Genomic DNA, 20,370 nt, shown 5'->3' on the forward strand with positions numbered 1-20,370 from the left:
TGTTTAGTTTACATAATACCACACCTCTACACATATTTATTTATTTATTTATTTTAGGGGCGCCTAGGTGGCTCAGATGATCAAGCATGTGCCTTTGGCTCGGGTCCTGGGATCTGGCTGGGCTCCCACCTCAGCGGGGCATCTGCTTCCCTCTCTCCTTCTGCCTCTCCCCTCACTGTCTCTGTCTGTCTCAAATGAATAAATAAAATCTTTTTAAAAAATTATTTATTTATTTGAGAGAGAGACTGTGGGGGGTGGGGCACAGGGAGAGGGAGAGAGAGAATCTCAAGCCGACTCCCCACTGAGCACGGAGCCCTAGGTGGAGCTTGATGGCATGACCCTGAGATCATGACCCGAGTTGAGATCAGGAGTAAGGACACTCGACCAACTGAGTCACATAGGTGCCCCTACACACTTTGATTTTTGCTATTGTTGGATACTGACATTCAGTTATTACCCTGACCTCACTGCACGTGTCCCCCCCTGAGAGTCCTTTCCTGAATCCCTGTATAAGTTAGTTTCCTTGGGAGTCGCTCTCTCTCCCATCTCTCTGTTTATTTCCTTCATGGAAGTTTGAAATCTGAAAGCATCGGTTTGTTTGTTTGTTTTGTCAAAGATTTTATTTATTTATTTGACGGACAGAGATCACAAGCAGGCAGAGAGGCAGGCAGAGAGAGAGAGAGGGAAGCAGGCTCCCTGCCGAGCAGAGAGCCCGAAGCGGGGCTCAATCCCAGGACCCTGAGATCATGACCTGAGCCGAAGGCAGAGGCTTCACCCACTGAGCCACCCAGGCGCCCCTGAAAGCATTGTTTTGGTTGTACATCTTTTTATTGCTTTCTCCCCACGGGTCCGTGAGGGCTCTTGTCTGGTCTTGTTCACCACTGCATCTCTGGTCCTCGTTCAGAGCCTGGCACAGGGTAGGAATGTAAAAAATATTTATAGAAGAAAGAGTGTGTGGCTTTTTTGAACAGCTAAAGCCAGGGGGCACCTGGGTGGCTCCGTCTGTTAAGTGTCTGACTTTGGATCAGATCATGATCCCAGAGTCCAGGATGGAGCCCCGCATCAGGCTCCCCGCTCGGTGGGGTGGCCCTCACCCCTCTCTCATGCTGTCTCTCTCCCTCTCTTGCAAATAAATAAATAAAACCTTAAAAAACAAAAAAAGCTAAAGCCAGTTTAGACATTTATTGAACATCATTTATTGAACATTAGACTTATTTTTTTTAATCTTCACAGTAATAGGAAGGTGTTCTAGCAGATGACCCTCCTCCTTCATTTGGCTCTTCTTTTATTTATTTATTTATTTATTTATTTATTTATTTGACAGAGAGATAGAGAGGGACCACAAACAGGGGGAGGGGCAGAGGCAGAGGGAGAAGCGGACTCCCCACCAAGCAGGGAGCCTAAGGCAGGGCTCCATCCCAGGACCCTCGGATCATGACCTGAGCCGAAGGCAGCTGCTTAACCGACTGAGTCACCCAGGCGCCCCTTCATTTGACTTTTTATCCCTTTTAAACTGGAGATTTTTAAATTCATTCAACAAGTATTTGCCGATCACTTGTTACATGCCAGTGACTGTTCCCGGAAACCTGCTCAGAGAATGAAGACAATTCTAGGTCTTCAGTTTTGCTGGAGGTGGGCTGGGGTGACTAAGGCAGGAACAAATGTGAAATCTGGCTTCACAGAGAGAAAATTATCTTCTCCTAGTGTCAAAGTAGTGGTAATGATCAAAGCCAACATTCATAGAATGTTTACTCGGCGCCGGGTGCTAAATTAGTTGCCTTACGTGAGTTACAGATTTAATCATCAGGAAAAACACAGCAGGTAGTTAATATAAAGTGCAGTAACCTCTAGGAGCATTTCACGTCCCTGAATCCTCTGTATGTGTGTGGAGAGAAAAGAGAAAAGGCAGAATGGTTCACGTGACATGGACAGTCAAGTGCACCAGTCCAGGGAATAGAGGATGATGCTCTCCCTGGTCCTGAGTTTTGTCTGGTCCCTCCCTGCTATCCTATCATAGTGGAAAGGATGTTCAAAGTTAGGCTTTTTTTTTTTTTTTTTTAAAGGTTAATTTCTGATCATACTTGATGTCCGCCCCCTGTATACTCTGGATTTTAGGACTCCTTTGAGAATGACGGCTTAGAGGGGCTAAATGTCTTCTATGCACAAATTATATGTCTGCAAAGGCAGATTAACCATGATGGGGACCCAGACTCTGATTTGACTATATCTCTTAAATTTAACACGCCCCCCCCCCCATGTTTCATTTCCTTGACACAGGTGCATGCTATGAGCATTTTACTGCTTCATTTATTATCTGTTGTATGGATCATTTCCTCCAAAGAGCAGAGCTAGTGAACTCTAGGAGGGGTCTGCTAAAGATCACAGTGAAGAGTCTTTCACTGGAGGCCTATTTTAAAAAATTTATTTGACACAGAGAGAGCAGCACACAAACAGGGGGAGTGGCAGGGAAAGGGAGAATCAGGCTCCCCACTGAGCAGGGAGCTCAGGGAGTGGGGCTCCATCCCAGGACAGTGGGATCATGACCTGAGCCAAAGGCAGATGCTTAACCAACTGAGCCACCCAGGAGCCTTATACAATAGGTTTTAGACCGACTTAGATGCGTGGCATGCTCTATTTGGAGACAGGGAAAGAAATCTGGATGTTTATTCCAAACCCAGGATTCTGGGACTATCTCATTGTGACATAAACTTTTATTTTTATTTATTTGAGAGACAGAGATCACAAGTAGGCAGAGAGGCAGGCAAAGAGAGAGGGGGAAGCAGGCTCCGGGCTGAGCAGAGAGCCCAACGCGGGGCTCGATCCCAGGACCCTGGGATCATGACCTGAGCTGAAGGCAGAGACTTTAACCCACTGAGCCACACAGGCACCCCATGTAAACTTTCTTGATCATAGAAATCACTTGCTAACAAACAAACAAAAAATAAACACATCATCAAACAAAAAAACATGGTGCCTGGCACATAGTAGGTACTCTGTAAATATCTGTTGAATAAATGATTGAAATAAAAGAAATAGATTGAAATTAAATAAAAGATTGAAATAAAAGAGTTACAATTGTTTTCTGTTTGTTTATTTGTTTAAGTAGGCTGCACATCCAGTGTGGAGCCCAGCGTGGGGCCTGAACTCATGACCCTGGGATCAAGACCTGAGATCAAGGGTCGGCAGCTGAACCAACTGAGCCACCCAGGTGCCCCACAGTCCTATACTTTTTAATGTATGTTTGTATAATCATAGGGAAAATATTTAAAGGTGTTTAACAAACTGTTTAAAATGGTCCTCTTTGTGGAGAGTGGAATATTTCTACTCTTAAAGTTCTTGAATTTTAATAATTGAATAATAAAACTCTGGTTTTAATAGTTAATTTTAACAATTTAATAACAATAATGGTTAAAAATTTGATACTTTTAATGGTGGAGTAACCAGAATAATTTAAATAATTTGAAAAACAAAATAATTTTTTGAAAAACACAAAAAAAGTGATCTTTTTTTCTACAGCTATCTGCCAACGGAGTTTGTTTGTGTTTTTTTTTTTTTTAAATACACCTGCAAAGTATTCATCAAATGCCTGCCTTATACATGCCCAGTACCAGGCATTCTTGGAACACGAAGAAGCCCATTTCTGCCCTGGAGACACACTTTGGCCAAAGACGTATGCTATTCCTGTGTGAAAACTTAACAATATGGGATTGAAATCACAGCTCAAGATGACAACAGAAAGGAAATCTGGATTCCTGCCAGGGAGGGATGGGGGGGGGGGGCGTCATCCAGGTGGTCTGTGGGGAGAGGTCTCCCGGGTGGGAGACAGGGATTAAAAAGGCTTAGTCCCATAATCCAGTAGAAGAATGAGCAGAATAACCTAGAAAAGGAAATTCAGGTAAGTCTTAGACGTATGAAGACACCTAGCCTCACCACAGCGAGAGAAGGACAAACAGAAGCCGCGACGTGGGACCATTTCCCATCTCTTGGGTGGGCAGAGGAGGAGCCAGTGTTGGTGGGTCCTGTGAGCCTGAGGCTGTGGGAAGCAGGACCACTTCCCATGCCGCTGGCAGGAGGGCCTATCAACTAGTGAGGTCTCCTGGGAAGATATCTTGGCAGCAAAACCCAAATTAAATAGGCTCATACCCTTGAACAGAGACATTTCAGTCCGGGGTTATCCTCTAGTGTACTTGCTCATGGGCAACCTGACCTCTGCACAGAGCTAGTCATTATGGCATTCTTGGGAGAGCAAAGATTGGACGAAGAAAAGCAAACTAAATGTCCATTACTGGGGACTGTCTCCATCAATTACAGTAAGAGGCACCAGGGGGATAATTTGTAGCCCCTGGAAAAAAAAAATGCCTAACATGTATTGAACATGCCATACATTGTTAAAGTCTTGTGTACTTCTGAACTCATTTAAATGTTTTATTTATTTATTTGAGAGAGAGAGAAAGGGAGAGAGTGCACGTGGGGGGAGGAGTGGAGAGAGAGAGAGAGAGACTCTCAAGCTCACTCCTTGCTCAGCGTGGAGCCCATTGCAGGGCTTGGTCTGACAACCCTGAGATCGTGATTTGAAATCAGGAGCCGGATACTTAACCGACTGAGCCACCCAGGTGCCCCCTTGACTCACTTCATTTTCTCAACAACCCTCTGGAGTAGGTTTTGCTTTGTTTTGTTTTGTAAATTTTTAGTTAAATTCCAGTTAGTTAAGATACAGGAGTAGGATTTTAGTATTATTACCCCTGCTCACAGATGAGGAAACAGAGACACAGAAATCCAGTAACTTCCCCAGTGGTACACAACTAGTAACTAAGAGAGTTAGTGTTACGTGAATAAAATCAAGGTATAGAACAGTCAACAGGTATAGAACAGTCAAACAACACACTCATGTTTTTGTGAAAAAGGGTAAAAAACAATACGTAGGGTATGTGTGTCTGTCAAGGCATGTTTGTGTATACTTTCATGTACATTTATGCTTTTATTTGTTTTGAACGTCTCTGGAAGGAGACAAGACAATCGCAGACTCTATTAACTGTGACTGCCTCTGGGGAGGAAAGCTGTTTCCGGAAGACAGGGTAAGAAGCGGGGTTTACTTTATACTGTACAGAGTTTTGTACCCGTTGAGGTTTTATAATATGTATTTGCAATATCTATTTAGCAACTTTAAAATCTTTAACTAAAAATTTTTGGCGGGGGGGGGGCGCCTGGATGGCTCAGTGGGTTAAACAGCTGCCTTTGGCCCAGGTCATGATCCCAGTATCCTGGGATCGAGTCCCGCATAGGGCCAGGGGAGCCTGCTTCTCCCTCTGCCTGCTGCTCCCCTTGCTGGTGTGTGTGCTTGCTCTCTGCCTTGGACAAATAAATACCATCTTTAAAAGGAAAAAAAAAAACCCTTTTTTTTTTTTAAAGATGGTATTTATTTATTTGACAGACAGAGGTCACAAGCAGGCAGAGAGGCAGGCAGAGAGAGAGAGTGCAGAGGAAACAGGCTCCCTGCTAAGCAGAGAGCCCGATGAGGGACTCGATCCTAGGACCCTGAGATCGTGACCTGAGCTGAAGGCAGAGCCACCCGGGCGCCCCACAAAAACTTTTTTTTCTAATGGAAGTAAGGAGAAGGAGGTGGAAGTCCTTCCTACAGGTTCTCTCTTGACCTTGTCCTGTGCATTATGCCAGGGACACATGGCTAGTCAGCGGTTGAAATGTGATTGGTCTGGGTTGGGATGTGCTGTACATGTAAAGCATACACCAGATTTCAAAGAATGAATATGAAAAAAGAAAAGAGTGTAAAATATCAAATTAATAATTTTTTGTATTGATAACATGTTAAGCTATATCCAGTTACATAAAATATATTATTATAATTAATCTCACCTGTTTCTTTTTATCTTTTTAAAAGAGAGCTTCTAGAAAGTTTAAAATTACACATGTGGCTCCCATTATATTTCTCTTGGGCAGCCTGGGTCTGAAGGTCTCTTAAGGTCTATTGATAACACAAATGCTGTAGGGATTTACATTTGAAAGGGGCTTTCCTAGAATCTGTCTCCTGGAATCTTCTTCGCACAACTCTGGCAAGATAGAAATTATTATTACTGTTCCCCAGTTCCGGAGGAGGAAGTAAAGTGCTCATTCAGAGTCTTCTATGTGTTCTTTCGAGTGTATTTTTCTCCCAGAACACCGAGCATCTGGGAGGGATGAGGAAGGCTGCAGCGTTAAATGCAGCAGGAAGAGAGGGGGAAGGGGGGGGGCGCTATTCTGTTTAGTATCTTTGTAGGAGCCGCAGATAAATCCCTCTGGCTAGTGACTCGTGATGGAAATGACGCTTCTTAAGTTACACGGGTCCTGTTTTGTACTCATTTATCAGGTGGTAGTTTTTCTATTTTTTCCAATCAAGACCTTTTCTTATATCCAAACTCATTGCCATTTCAGGACTGGGTAGGGGTGCCAGAGAACACGGTTTCATCAGACCTGTTGGGGGGAACATTTCTGGTTTTTTGCTTCCATTTCCAGACCACCAAGTTAAGCTCTTGTTGGCCATCTTTTGTTCACAAACCCGCTCAGGCTTGATTTTCATGGAGGCAGTGGCTGAGGTGGCTCGCGATGGTTTTCTTTGGTTTGGTTTCGTCTTTGAGTGAATGTAGGGTTCACAGCAGGAGACCGTATCTCTCCCCCATGCTCTACCTTCGCTCGGGATAGCTCGGTGAGGGCAGCAAGAAGAAAGATGTCTAATGTGGGGAAATCCAGCTACGGAGAAGTTGATCGTCATCACCGGAGCTGCAAGACGGTGAAATTTGAGTTGGGAACACATCCCCAAAAGCGATGTATTCAGGGAGTGAACAACGTAGGTGAAGGCTGAAGTTGTTACAATCCCAATAGGGGACATTCACAATGCAGGTAGATTTTGTGCTGAGGATCAAAGTCGGCATTCAGGGAGACTGTTGCATATGTGAACGTCATCCTTCTGTTGTATCACAACAGAAGAGAAAACGCTTTCAATCACCCTATGGCACACTATTGATTAGAGGGGTGTTCTGATGTCAGAGATGTGGAAAAGTGGGCAAAAAGGTTTGAATTATGATCGGTGAAACCCAGGGTCAAAATTACGTCTGAAATCCCTTAAGGAAGACCCCAGTTTGAGGATGGACAGCTCTGGACAAGCAGTTGTCTCTTTGAACAGGCGCCAGGTGAGCTGGTTACAGGTGTGGAGAAGACAGCCCCATTACGGTGCATTTTTAGACACCTGGGCCCTGGAGGGGAGCTGCTGAGCCCTGAAAACGAGGCGCAGCCAGAGGCTCTCCCCCCAGAGTCACACCAGGACTCCTTGAGCATGTGCCTGTGGAATCATGTACGCTTGTCACCTTATTCTTGGTCTTTAACTTTCTCAGCTCCTCTGGTAGAATTTTCCCATAAGTGTCATAAAATGCAAGTATTTACTCTCTGCCGGCAACTCTATTAAATACTTTTTACATGGATTAAATCATTTAAAGCTCACCATACGCCTGTCTGTGGCGGCTATCACAAGCCCTCGGTTTACAGGTGGGAAACTGAATGAAGCACAGAGAGGTCAAGCAAGAAACCAAAAGTCACACAGGAGAGAATTAGCGAGTAGATGGAACAGGCTAGTGCTTGATGTTCCATTTAAGGAAGATAGTATTCAGTGTCAATACCAGTTAGTCAAAGTCCAAAAGGCAAAAACTAAGAAAAAATATCTTCTGTCTACAGTCCTTCACAAACAGTAGAAGAATTTCAGGAAGCTTTAGGAAAGGGACAATGACATTTGAGATGTTTTAAGGTAACCAAACCTGAATGGCCAACTTTCAGCAGCCTGGAGGAAACATATTTTTCTTTACTTAGGCAATAATTCCTGGATTGAGTTTCAGAAGGTCATTACTATCTCAACAATACGCTTACTCTATAGTTATAAGAGAGATGACATAAACAAGATGATTTTCAAATAAACCACTGAGATTCTAAGATAACAGTCCCAAGACTTAAAACACAGATTCTATAAAAGATATCCAGGAAGGAATTTATAGTTGGGACCTTGTGATAACAGTTGTGTTTGTTGGCTCAGCAGAAATGAACTAGGGGTAATTTTAAGGATATGTTTTTTGGGGAACTCTGAGGCTGGTTTAATTCTGTGGTCACAGTAAAAAGAATACTAAATGCGATCGTCCCTTTGCAATTGCAAGAAAGAAATCTAAAAAGAGCAATTACTTATGCAGCTCTTTATTTTCCCTTGACAAATGATTATTTTTTTCTAAAACACAACTGGAATCCATTTGTATCTGAGTGCATTCATGTTTAAAACCTAAAGAACTGGGGCGCCTGGGTGGCTCAGTGGGTTAAGCCTCTGCCTTTGGCTCAGGTCATGGTCCCAGGATCCTGGGATGGAGCCCCGCATTGGGCTTTCGGCTCAGCGGGGAGCCTGCTTCCTCCTCTCTCTGCCTGCCTCCCTGCCTACTTGTGATCTCTGTCTGTCAAATACATACATAAAATCTTAAAACAATAACAACAACAACAACAACAAAAAAACCCAAACCGTAAGTACCAGCCAGTGGTCTAAACTTGGCTTAAATAACAAGGGTATGTTTTACTTTAGTTAGCAAGAATCTGCTCGAGGACCGGTTCAGGAGATCATCTGTACCATCTAGAAACCAGCCTTCTTCCTCTTTCTAGCCCATCATCCATCAGATTGTCTTGGTCTGTGAGTGAGTGTCCTCATGGTCACAGGATAGCTGCTGAAGCCCCAGCCCTTCCTCCCACAACAGGGTCAAAGGCAGGAAAGGAGGCATCTATCCTTGAGCATCCATCTTTATAGTGGAGGAAAACCTTTCTGCAGAGTCCCCTCTAGTGTCCCCCTTTTATCTCTGTATAGTTTTCCCCTTTTATCTCTGCGGCCAAGACTAGGTTACATGCCCACTTCTAGAACTATCTCTGGCAAAAGGGCTTGATGGATGGCTGTAAACGTTGTGGAGGCTTACTTTCCTTGAGTATCCACCTCCCGATGCCTGAATAAAACTCTCAATCTGGTAGCAAGCAAGAAAAGGGAAAAGGCAGCGGAGTAGGTAAGAACTTCAGCCACAGTACTGTTTCCGGAAAACATCGTTTGTGACGCTGGACAATAGCCACTCACTTGAGAAGTCCCTAGACTCTCCCCGTGTCTTCACATTTCAGGCTTTATAGTTGCCTTGCTGCCGTCAGTGAGATAAGGTGAGACGCTAACCTGCGAGGCGGAATTGTTCCATAACAAAAATATGCCGGGTGGTGCAGATGTCCAATTACAGAGAGTTCAACTAGTGAGACAAGCAAGGTGTATTTTAACTATTAACTCAATGGGGGTTGCTAAAGATGGAAAGAGATAAATTTAAAGAGCCGTAAGCTTGACAAAGAAAAGGGCATGAAATCAATTTGTATGTAAATTGCTCCCAGTTAGAAGTTTCTAGAAGGTGAGAGTTGTACCAGAACACCTTTTCTTCCAGGTTAAAATTCCTCCCAAGACCATCCTGCCTGTTTAAAATCAGCTGAACACTGATGTCAGGAGTGGAGAGTTTAAATGTGAGAAAAAGAAATGCCGCCTTTCTGACTGGTTTCCAGGCAACGAAGAGAAAAGCACGCTGGGTCCCATCTGTCATGACTCACTAGTTCTCTTTCCAAGATGGGCTGTGGCCCCACAGTCCACACCACCGTACTGGGGGAGAAGTAATACTACACGACAGAGAACTGAACTGGGTTGTGTTAGTATCCAGTTAGTGGCTTAAGGCAATCCTTCCCGAGAGATGTGATGTTGGTTTAGTTTCGAAGAGGAGCTGATGGTCGGGAGGTGGGTGGTGGTGATCAGGAGAGCAACAGCTGACATTTCCAGAACATCTGCTCTAAGCCAGGCATTGTGTAGAGGACTTTGGTGTATAAAACTGGAATCACACACTGGGTTGCGATGAACCTAGCAACCCAATGAGGTGGACCCCTGAGTTAGGTCCATTTTACAGATAAGGATGTTGAGATTTAGAGAGATTAGGGGCGCCTGGCTGGTTCAGTTGGTGAAGCGTCTGCCTTCTGCGCAGGTCATGATCTCAGGGTCCTGGGATCGAGCCCCGAGTTGGGCTCCCTGCTCAGTGGGGAGTCCGACTCTCCCTCTCCCACACCCCTCCCCCACTCATGCTCTCTTTCTCTCTCAAATAAATAAAATCTTAAGGAAAAAAAAAATAAAGAAATTTAGAGAGGCTCATTAATAATACTGGAGTCTGAACACTTAAGCCTTAGTTCTGGCCCTACTACTCATAAGCTATAAAACTGTAGGGGGTTAAATTGTGATTCCCCCAAAAGATAGGTCCAAGTCCTAAGCCCCCGGAACCTGTCCGTGTGACCTTATTAGGAAAAAAGATCTTAGCACACATAGTAAAGTGAAGGGTCTCGAGATGAGATGATCCTGGATTATCTGGATGGGCCCTAGATGTGAGGACAAAAGTCCTTAAGAGAAGCGAAGTCGGGGCTTCCTGGCTGGCTCAGCTGGTAGAGATTGTGCTCTCCACCTCAGACTCGTGAGTTCAAGCTCCACATGGGGTGTAGAGATGATGTAAAAATAAAATCCTAAAAAAAAGAAAGAGAAGGTGGAGATGCAGAGATGCAGACCACCGGTGAGAGGACTGCGGCTGAGGTCCGACGGCTGCGTCGGGGCAGGAAGACGCGGGAAGGAGTCTCCCCTCGAGCCCGTGGCGGGAGCCTCCCCCTGCGTCCACCCCGATTTGGGCTTCTGTCCCAGAACTCTGAGAGCGTAAATTGCCGTGGCTTTGCACCGTCCGGTTTGTGGTCCTTTGTGCGGCCGCCGACGACACAGATGGAGGCAAGGCCCCCAGGCGAATGCTCTGGGCGCTGTTCCTCGTGGCAACACTCTAGGTTAGGAGCGCAGCGGTTCTCGGTGCGAGGCCACGAACGTGGGCCGATCTGTGCGCAGGGCGTCGGGGGGAGGGCAGGGGGCCCAGAGATCCACAACCATCTTGGGCACTTGACTCCCCGGGGAATCCTGGCCATGGCTGCAGGCATTTTTGGTTTTCAGAGCCGGGCGAGAAGGAAGGAAGGCTTCGTGGGTGGAGGCCAGGGATGCTGTAAGCCCGGGGGTCACACGGGACACCCGGTGGGGCACATGACAGCCCACAACAGAGAATCACACCACCCAGGGTGTCATTGGTGCTGAGATTGAGAAACGCTGATGTCTACTGGGCGAAAGTGCTTTTACAAGCAACATCTTCCTAAATTTTCATAGCTGGCCTCTAGACAGGTCTCCTCGTAGTAGTCTTCCTGTTTCACAGACAAGTAAACTGAGGCTAAGAGAAGTGAACTGATTTCCCCAAAGCCGCAGAGCTAGGGGCTGGCAGCCCTGGTGTTTGAGATTTTTGCTCTGGTCTTTACAAAATACAGTATTTATATTTATTCAGTTTATCTTGATATTGCCTTTTCCCCTGTCATTTTTGGTGTTAAAATACCCATTTTTATTTTGTTATTTCTTTAAAGATTCTATTTATTTATTTGACACACAGAGAGCGATCACAAGTAGGCAGAGAGGCAGGCAGAGAGAGAGAGGGGAAGCAGGCTCCCCGCTGAGCAGAGAGCCCGATGTGGGGCTCGATCCCAGGATCCTGAGATCATGACCTGAGCGAAGGCAGAGGCTTTAACCCACTGAGCCACCCAGGCTCCCCACAATACCCATTTTTTAAAAGATTTTATTTATTGGAGAGAGAGTGAGCACAAGCAGGGGGAGCGGCAGGTAGAGGGAGAAGCAGGCTCCCCATGGAGCAAGGAGTCCAATGCGGGGCTCGATCCCAGGACCCCCGGATCATGACCTGAGCCAAAGGCAGACCGGCTGAGCCACCAGGCCTCTCTACAATATCTGTTTTTAAGCGGAATGATGGTGTTGATAGATGCAACTCTTTTTTCTTTTTGAGAGTTGAGGGGGAGGGGCAAAGGGAGAGGGAGAGAAACTTGGGCAGGCTCCACACCCAGTGCAGAGCTCCACGTGGGGCTCAAACTCACAACCCTGAGATCATGACCTGAGCCGAAATCAAGAGTCACACGCTCAACTGACTGGGCCACCCAGGTGCCCCAGACAGATGCCACTCTTTTGATTCAACATCCTTTTGGCTTGTACAATAAGCAGCTGGAAATTCCATATCTTACAAAATATATTTTCTTGGGAAATTCTAATGATCTAAGACACCTGAAATTCTGGGGGAACCGCCCAAAGAGGTCGTCTGTCCAGTTTCTTCCGGTTCTAACTCAGAAAGTGTGTTTCTGCATAGCTGGGCCTACACGATCCTCTAGGACATGGGGGCTCTACCTCTGTGCATTTATCAGACATCAGTTAGGACCCACCAGGATGACGTCTATTTTCACCATCACTACTTGGAGGACGAAATGAACGTATTATAAAGAAGAGACAAAGATGGCTTTTTCGTAGCAGGTGTCAAGAAAATCACCTTCAAATTCTGATTTTGGCTCCGTGTATTGTTTCCTTATTCATTCATTCATACATTCACAACCATTTTGGAGCTCATGTCCGTGTGCACAGGGTCATTACTGCGTTAAGCAGGTCCTGCCATTGTGACCTGTTCCCTGAAGTGCAGGAAGAGAAGATGTAACAACATACTCTCATCTCAGAATTTAAAAAATAAAATAAAATAGAGTTAACTCATACATTGTTTAAGGTCCTGGCAAAGACAGGATTTAAACCCAGTTTAATTCCCGAGTCTGCACTTTTAGCCACTGTTCTAAACTACCTCTCTCTAGAGAAGGAATTGTAACATAAGATAATAATAGCTGGTTTCATTTTTTTTACCTCTTCATATGGCCAAGAACATGCTTTGTTGCATCCAATTTTCAGGGCAGCTTGATGGAAAGGTACTGGTTTCTTGATTCCCGTTTTGCAGAGGAGAAGACTAAGGGTTAGAGAAGTCACATGATTGTTCCTGACCACCCAGCTCTGAAAATGCATGAGCATGGCTGTCAGTGAGCTGAGTTTAGATTTTTTTTTTTTTAAGATGAAAAAAATTGTTTTCAAGATTTTATTTATTTATCTGAGAGAGAGAGAGAGAGAGAGAGAGTGCATGGGAAGTGGCAGAAGGGGAGAGGGAGAAGCAGACTCCTTGCTGAGCAGGGAACCTGATGTGGGACTTGATCCCAGCAGCCAGAGATCATGATCTGAGCAGACACTTAACTGACTGAGCCACCCAGGTGCCCCAGAGATTTGTATTTTTAAGTAATGTCTACACCCAATGTGGGGCTCGAACTGACGACCCCAAGATCAAGAGTTGCACGCCCCTCCAGCTGAGCCAGCCAGGTGCTCCAGCGGGCTGGGTTTAAATCCTGGCCTGGTCACTCTCTGGCCGTGTGATCTTGGGCAAGTTATTTAAACTTTCTGAGCTTCAGTTTCCGCAAAATGCTGTAGAAGAATTCCTACTTGTAGCTCTGGTGAGATTCGGTTAGAACAGGCTCGGACAAACTGTGGTCCTTGGGCCAAGTACGCTCCACATCTGTTTTCATACAGCTGTGAGCTAAGAATGGTTTTTGCATCTTTAAATGGATGGGGAAAAAAGAATTAAAAGAAGAACAGTATTTCATAACACACGAAAATTATATGAAATCCAAGTTTCAGTGTCCGTTAAGTCTTGCTGGCACAGAGCCCACCCATTCCTTTACACGTTGCCTGTGGTCGCTTTCGTGCTGGTGGCAGATCAAGCAGTTGCCACACACACTGTATGGCTTGCAAAACTTACAGTATTTACTCTTCCCGAAGTCTGCTGACCCTTGGATTAGATGACAAATATAAAGTCCATACTGGGTACTCAATAACCATTATTATAAACAGCAACAAAAAGAATGATGTACTGATTGAAATGTCCTGTAGATCTGAAGTCAGTGTTGAAAATGAGAGTGAATTTTGGTAGGATTTGTCATTATTAGGAGAGAGAGAGCAGTTCCTCATTGAGTGATGCAAAAGCCCAAAGATACGGGAATGAATACCTATTTATTAAGTAGAAATCTACATGCCCCCCACTGTTACCCCTTATCGCCTGCAGATAGGTACATTTTGACTCTTGTTGTAAGCATTTCTATAGACTTTATATTTTTTTAAAGACTGTATTTCCTTACGGTGTACCCCAGATGTAAAGAAACCTCAATGTCTAACAATGCAATAATAATTAAATGAGCTTGGGTACATTTGATATTAAGTAAAATCATATTCACCTTGTGCAAATGAGCATGAAGAAAATTTGCAGCAGCATGGGAAAGTGATTATAATAAAATGGTAATTGATAAAATATGATCTACATTTTGTAGAAATAGAAAAATATATTTGTATGTATATATAAAAATGTTATGTATCTTATATAACATTAGAAATAGCCCCCATAAGGTTAACAGAAATTAAGAAAGACTATAAATAAAAACACAAAATCAGAATTGTTTCATATACAGTAAAATTCAATAGGCTATGCTGCCAGTTTTCTATAATTTTTAAAAAGTTTTTATTGATTGATTAAGTCATCTCTACGCCGAATGTGGGGTTTGAACTCACGACCCCGAGATCAAGGGTCACATGCGCTTCCATTTTAGCCAGAACAGAGCCCTAGTTTTCTATTATAATTTCTTAAAAATCGAAAATTACACCCTTGTTGGTCCCCTAGCTTAGGTCATTTTATTATTTAAAATTGTACATCTACATATTTCACTTTCAGAAAAGTTTGTTCATTGTTTAAGACAATACAGCCTTAACTAGAAATTTAAAATTATGCTCACATCCCACAGCCTCCACATTTTTTTAATAGTACCTTTTTTTCTTCCCCAATTATAACCAGCTTAACCTTACCATGTGTGTATTTTCAAAGAAATCTAACCGGTGCTACGGGTTTCACAAGTATTACCCCACACGGGAAGCAAGAGGAATGTTTTCTAAGTAGCCAGTAGTTACACTTCGGAACTAAATCGAACCTGTTTTTCCAGCTTATAAGTAACCTTTTAATTATGCAAATAAAAGTACTACCTAAAAGTTAGGTCAGGAGAGGAAAGTCTCAGTAATTAATCCCGGTAAACAGAATGTTATCTTTTTATGTGAGCGTGCATTTCACCAACCAGGTGACATGAAAGTTAAAACCAGGTGAGCTTATCAGACCACATGATTAAAGACCTTACTATCCAACTGAACTAAACCATAAAAGATTTTGTGCTTTTATACTTATCAGTCGGCATCCCGAGTTGAGCTTACATACTCTAAACTTCGAGGTAAAAACATTCATGTTCATCAGCGTTCACAGAGAACTCTGATCTACTAATGCCTCTGTTTTCAGTCTAATCATGGGTTACGGCTTAAATGAATACTTACACGTCTGTGCATTAAAATCTTAACGGTTGTTAAACAGTTGAGTAGTAGGATTTCAGGTGATTTTTCTAGTTCCTTTCCTCTATTTTTCTAATTTTCTTCTATGAACATGTACTCCCTTTATAGTAGACTAAATAAAAACATAAAAACAAAATACTTACCATGTCATTCAATGCACTCAGCTACTCAGAATGGCTCCTCATCCTACTCCCTCTCATCTTCCTCTCTTTAGAAGCAAGAGGCTGAGAGCTCATTGGTGGATGAACCATGAATAGAAAAGCATTTTTGCAAAGTACATAATCTGAAAAAAAAAAAAACCACCAAAAACCCCAATATGCTAATAATCTTATGGGTATGCAAGGCATTTTCCTTTCCTGGGTGCATCACAACAGGTGGGAAAAAACCACAGCTTTGCCAGTAGTTGGATACGTGCCCATTGGCAGTCTCTTTGCACTGTTTGGGTCTCAACTCTGCCCTTATGTTGAGAAAACATAAGGCATAAACAACGTGGGTGGCTGTGTGCCAATAAAAATGGGTTTAGGGGTGCCTGGCTGGCTCCGCTGGCAGAGGATACAACTCTTGATCTCAGGGTTGTGAGTTCGAGCCTTACGTTAGTATAGAGATTATTTAAAAATAAAATATTTAAAGAAAAGAAAAAATGTGTTTATGGACCCTGAAATTTAAATTTTCTATGATTCTCATGTGTCATGAAGTATTCTTCTTTTTAAAAAAGATTTATTTATTTGAGAGAGAGAGCGGGTGACCACAAGCAAGGAGGGGCAGAGGGAGAGGGAGAGAGAGAACCCCAAGCAGACTCCACGCTCAGCTTGGAGTCCGACGTGGGGCCCGATCTCTCAACCCTGAGACCACAACCTGAGCCAAGGCCAAGAATCTGAGGCCCAACCAGCTGTGGCACCCAGGCGCCCCACTATTATTCTTCTTGTGATTTTTCCCAACCATTTAAAAGTGGAAAAACCAGGGATTCCTGGGTGGCTCCGTAGGTGAAGCCTCTGCCTTTGGCTCCAGTCGTGACCCCAGGGTCCTGGGATCGAGTCCCACATCTGTCTCCTTGCTCGGCAGGGAGCCTGCTTCTCCCTCTGCCTCTGCCTGTTCTGCCTGCAGCTCTCTGTGCTTCTGCTCTCTCTCTCTGACAAATAAATAAATGAAAATCTTTTAAGAAATGGAAAAACAATAAATAAATAAATAAATAAATAAATAAAATTTTTAAAAAATGGAAAAACCATGCTTAACTTGTATGTCATATAAAACAGGCAGTGGGCCATAGTTCGTGGACCATGATTCTGGAGTTCTCTACTAACAGATGTAAAAAGGCAGAAAACAATTCGAGGGGAAGGACCTCCAATCCAGTATTTCCCACTGGGCACCTCTGTAACGGATGCCAACAATTACAGCTGGTAACTTGTCTGAATAGCTGTTTCACTTAATATTTTATATTTTACTTAACATACATATCATAATTTAACACTTAACACAATTTTATTTTATTTTTAAAAGATTTTATTTATTTATTTGACAGAGATCACAAGCAGGCAGAGAGGCAGGCAGAGAGAGAGGAGGAAGCAGGCTCCCTGCTGAGCAGAGGGTCCTATGAGGGGCTCGATCCCAGGATCCTGGGATCATGACCTGAGCTGAAGGCAGAGGCTTTACCCCACTGGGCCACCCAGGTGCCCCCACAAGTTTATTTTATTTTATTTTATTTATTTATTTTTTTAAAGATTTTATTTATTTATTTGACAGATAGATCACAAGTAGACAGAGAGGCAGGCAGAGAGAGGAAGGGAAGCAGGCTCCCTGCTGAGCAGAGAACCCGATTCGGGGCTGATCCCAGGACCCTGGGACCATGACCTGAGCCGAAAGCAGAGGCTTTAACCTACTGAGCCACCCAGGTGCCCCCCCCCCCCCAAGTATATTTTAAAAGGAAATTTTGTATATCTCACCAAGAACGGCGAACTCAGTATCACTTATGATAAAGGAAAGCTAATGGTACAAATACATTAAAGATCATTACACTGTGGTTAGGTAGTGCTCTAACCTGCTAAGGGCTCTCTGCCCTTGAGACCTGCTGCCTCTTTGTTAACCAGGGGGCATCACTAAGTGTGAATCCTGTGAAGGATGTATTAGCACCAAACACAGACTTTCTCCTTAATGTAGTCAGACAGACAGAAGGTGAACCCTCTCATTCGTGAACGCCATGTCCACATGCCACTGAAATTATCCAGCATAGAAATTAAAATCATCTCTGGGCCAGTCCCTTGGGCCCATTCTTCACTTGGGGAAAGCTAACATTGTTGAAGTTTCTCAAAGCACATTCCATGGTGATGGGCATTACATAGATCCCCAAATCAGTCAAGACTTATATTTGTGTATTGAAGAACAAGTTTACTTTTTTCTTTTTTATTTTTTAAAAATATTTTACTTATTTGACAGAGAGAGAGAGAGACATCACAAGTAGGCAGAGAAGCAGGCAGGGGGGCGGGGGAGCAGGCTCCCTGCCCAGCAGAGAGCCCGATGCAGGGCTTGACCCAAGGACGGGGATCATGACCTGAGCCAAAGGCACTGAGCCACCCAGGCACCCCACTTTTTTCTTTTTTAATTTTTACTTTTTTAAGACCAAAATTTGCTTACCAATAATTTATCTACAATTAAAATATGCTTCATGGGGCTCCTGGCTGGCTCAGCTGGTGGGGTGGGCGACTCCATTTTAGAATTGTGAGTTTGAGTCCCAGGCTGGGTGTAGAGATTACTTAAAAATAAAATCTTTAAAAGTAAAATAAAATATGATTCGTGAGTGAACCATATTTCCCATAGGACAGAGGGGAGGGTCATAAAACGTCACGGAGTGTGTCTAAGAGAATAAAAACAGGACTGTTTTCAAGCACAAAATGAGAATTCCTCATTAGCTTGTTTGTTTGGGGGAACAATGTATCTATTATTAGGCTTAGAAAGTTTATTTGCAACCTCATCCCTATGAGTTTTGGGGCCCCTTCCATATCTAGTCTCCCACTTTGGGCTTACAGAATTGAATTTACTGTCTGTGAGAGTTCTTCTCTATTTCAATTTTAGGACCAGAGAATGCCTGGTAGTCCCCCTCCCCGCCACCCCGCCCCCGCCCCCACCCCCGCCCTGAGCAATTGAGTTTAAATAACTATTTAAATGTCAGGTGAAGTTTACCAACATTTTCCACTCTTTATTTTTGCTGTTGGTTTAAGAGTAAAATTTTGTCTTGTTTTTTTTTACATTATAATTGTTACTTAGGATTCTAGGTTGTAATTTTGCTGTTATGTAAATTATATCGCTTCAGTAGCAAAGCCCGGCCAATAGTATTTATTTCCTTCCTCTGCCTTTGGAGACGGATTCCTTTTGAAAAGAAATGCTGAAACTAATGAAAGCAAGGGCCAGTATCTCTCTAGATCTAGCTTCTGATTTTATACGGGTCCCCAGAGGAAAGAACAGATAACGTGTTGCAATACTCGATAACATTCTTGGCCGTTTCTGATGATCCAGAAGGAAGGTCACTAATATATCAAGTGAAAAAAACATGTCCTTGATTAAAGTCACAATAATATATTATGTGTAACAACACAGGGAGTATGCATGACTCAGATTCTGGGAATATTAGAAATTAGAGGCTCAGGGATGGAAAGCAGCTTGCGGAGACTTGCTATGCTGGATGGGGTTTGGGGGAAAGCTTGCCAAATTGCACAGTGAAGTTTAACAGAAACAATTTTTACGCCAAGTTTAAGAAGGTGTGTTATGCACTTGCAGCTGAGAGGGATACAGAAAACCCTAAAAACAGTGCCTCGGACAAGAGAGAAGTTTATTTTCTTTCCATTAAAAGCTAGGTAGGTGGTCTAGGGCTGCGATGAAGTCCTTGGCCCCAACCGCCCTCTCTTTGCCTCTGTGTTCTGCTGACTTCACTGCCTGACTGGCAGCATCCGAGTTCCGGGCAGCAGGGGACTCAGAAAGAGGAGAGCGACCCCCCTGACTCTGGACACTTCTGTCTCCATCCTGTTGGCCAGAACTTAGTCACATGCCTTTACCTCAACTACAAAGGAGGCTACGCAACACAGTCTTTTCCCCTCTGGGTGGAAGAGAGATGGATCTTGAAGAACGACTAGAAGTTTCTACCAAAACAAAGCTGTCTTTCTGGATGTAACCTATAGCTGTACGTGGATAAAGGAAACGCTTAGTTTTCATTCAGGAGCTCATTCAATGTTTTAATGCCGGGAACATTCACTGAGCACCTGCTACGCGGCAGGCCCCGCCCTGTGGGCGGAGCTACATTGGTGACAGAATCAATTCCCTGGCCTCGTGGAGCTTACATCTTAGCAGGGAGCAAAGACGATAAATACTAAATGTGGGTGTTAACTTACACCGTGTATGAGAAGGTATAAATGTTTAAGCAGGAAAGAGGAATGAGACAGGAGTTGGGGGGGCGGGTTGCAATTTCACATCGGTGGTCAGGGCGGGGCCTCACTGGCAAGGTCACATCTCTGCATGGTTTTGAGAGAGGTGAGGGAATAAGCCTTGCAGAGATCTGGGGCAAGAGCCTCCCGGGGCAGAGGAAGGGGCCAGCCCCAAGGGCTACAGGGAAGAGCATGACTGAGGTGTGCAAAGAAGAAGGGAAGCCGGGGTTGGGGGTGGGGCTTTGCAGAATGGATTTGGAGGCGAAGTCAGGGAAGTCACTGGAAGCTAGCTCACCAAGAGCAGGCTCCTGTGGCTGCCCTAAAGCCCTTGGGCTCCTACTCCGAGTGCCTTGAGAGGTATTACAGTGTGGGAGGGGCGGAGCTCTAACTATGCAGAGGCTGTGACTTAAGTAAGCATCCCATATTGGGGGAGTAGGGTAAAAATGTCCTCGCAGCTGGGGGCATGATCTGAAGTTTGGAGAATCCTGGCTGGATCTATTTTCTGCTAGTGTGTACTAAAAATTGAGACATAATGGCATCCGGCTAGTTGAAATTTTATTCCTGATCAGAAAA

At 44.1% G+C, this 20,370-nt stretch overlaps 1 long non-coding RNA gene across 1 annotated transcript in view; it reads right to left on the minus strand.

The window, feature by feature from the left end:
* Positions 1-651: 651 nt before the first annotated feature.
* LOC132022799 (uncharacterized) overlaps positions 652-20,370 on the minus strand; it is a 50,227-nt gene continuing 30,508 nt past the window's right edge. The window contains exon 3 of the long non-coding RNA XR_009405724.1: positions 652-907. This is a non-coding gene — a long non-coding RNA (uncharacterized LOC132022799). The remainder of the gene's footprint in view (positions 908-20,370) is intronic.

The sequence above is a fragment of the Mustela nigripes genome, chromosome 7, assembly GCF_022355385.1.
Source record: "Mustela nigripes isolate SB6536 chromosome 7, MUSNIG.SB6536, whole genome shotgun sequence".
NCBI classification, from domain to species: Eukaryota; Metazoa; Chordata; class Mammalia; order Carnivora; family Mustelidae; genus Mustela; species Mustela nigripes.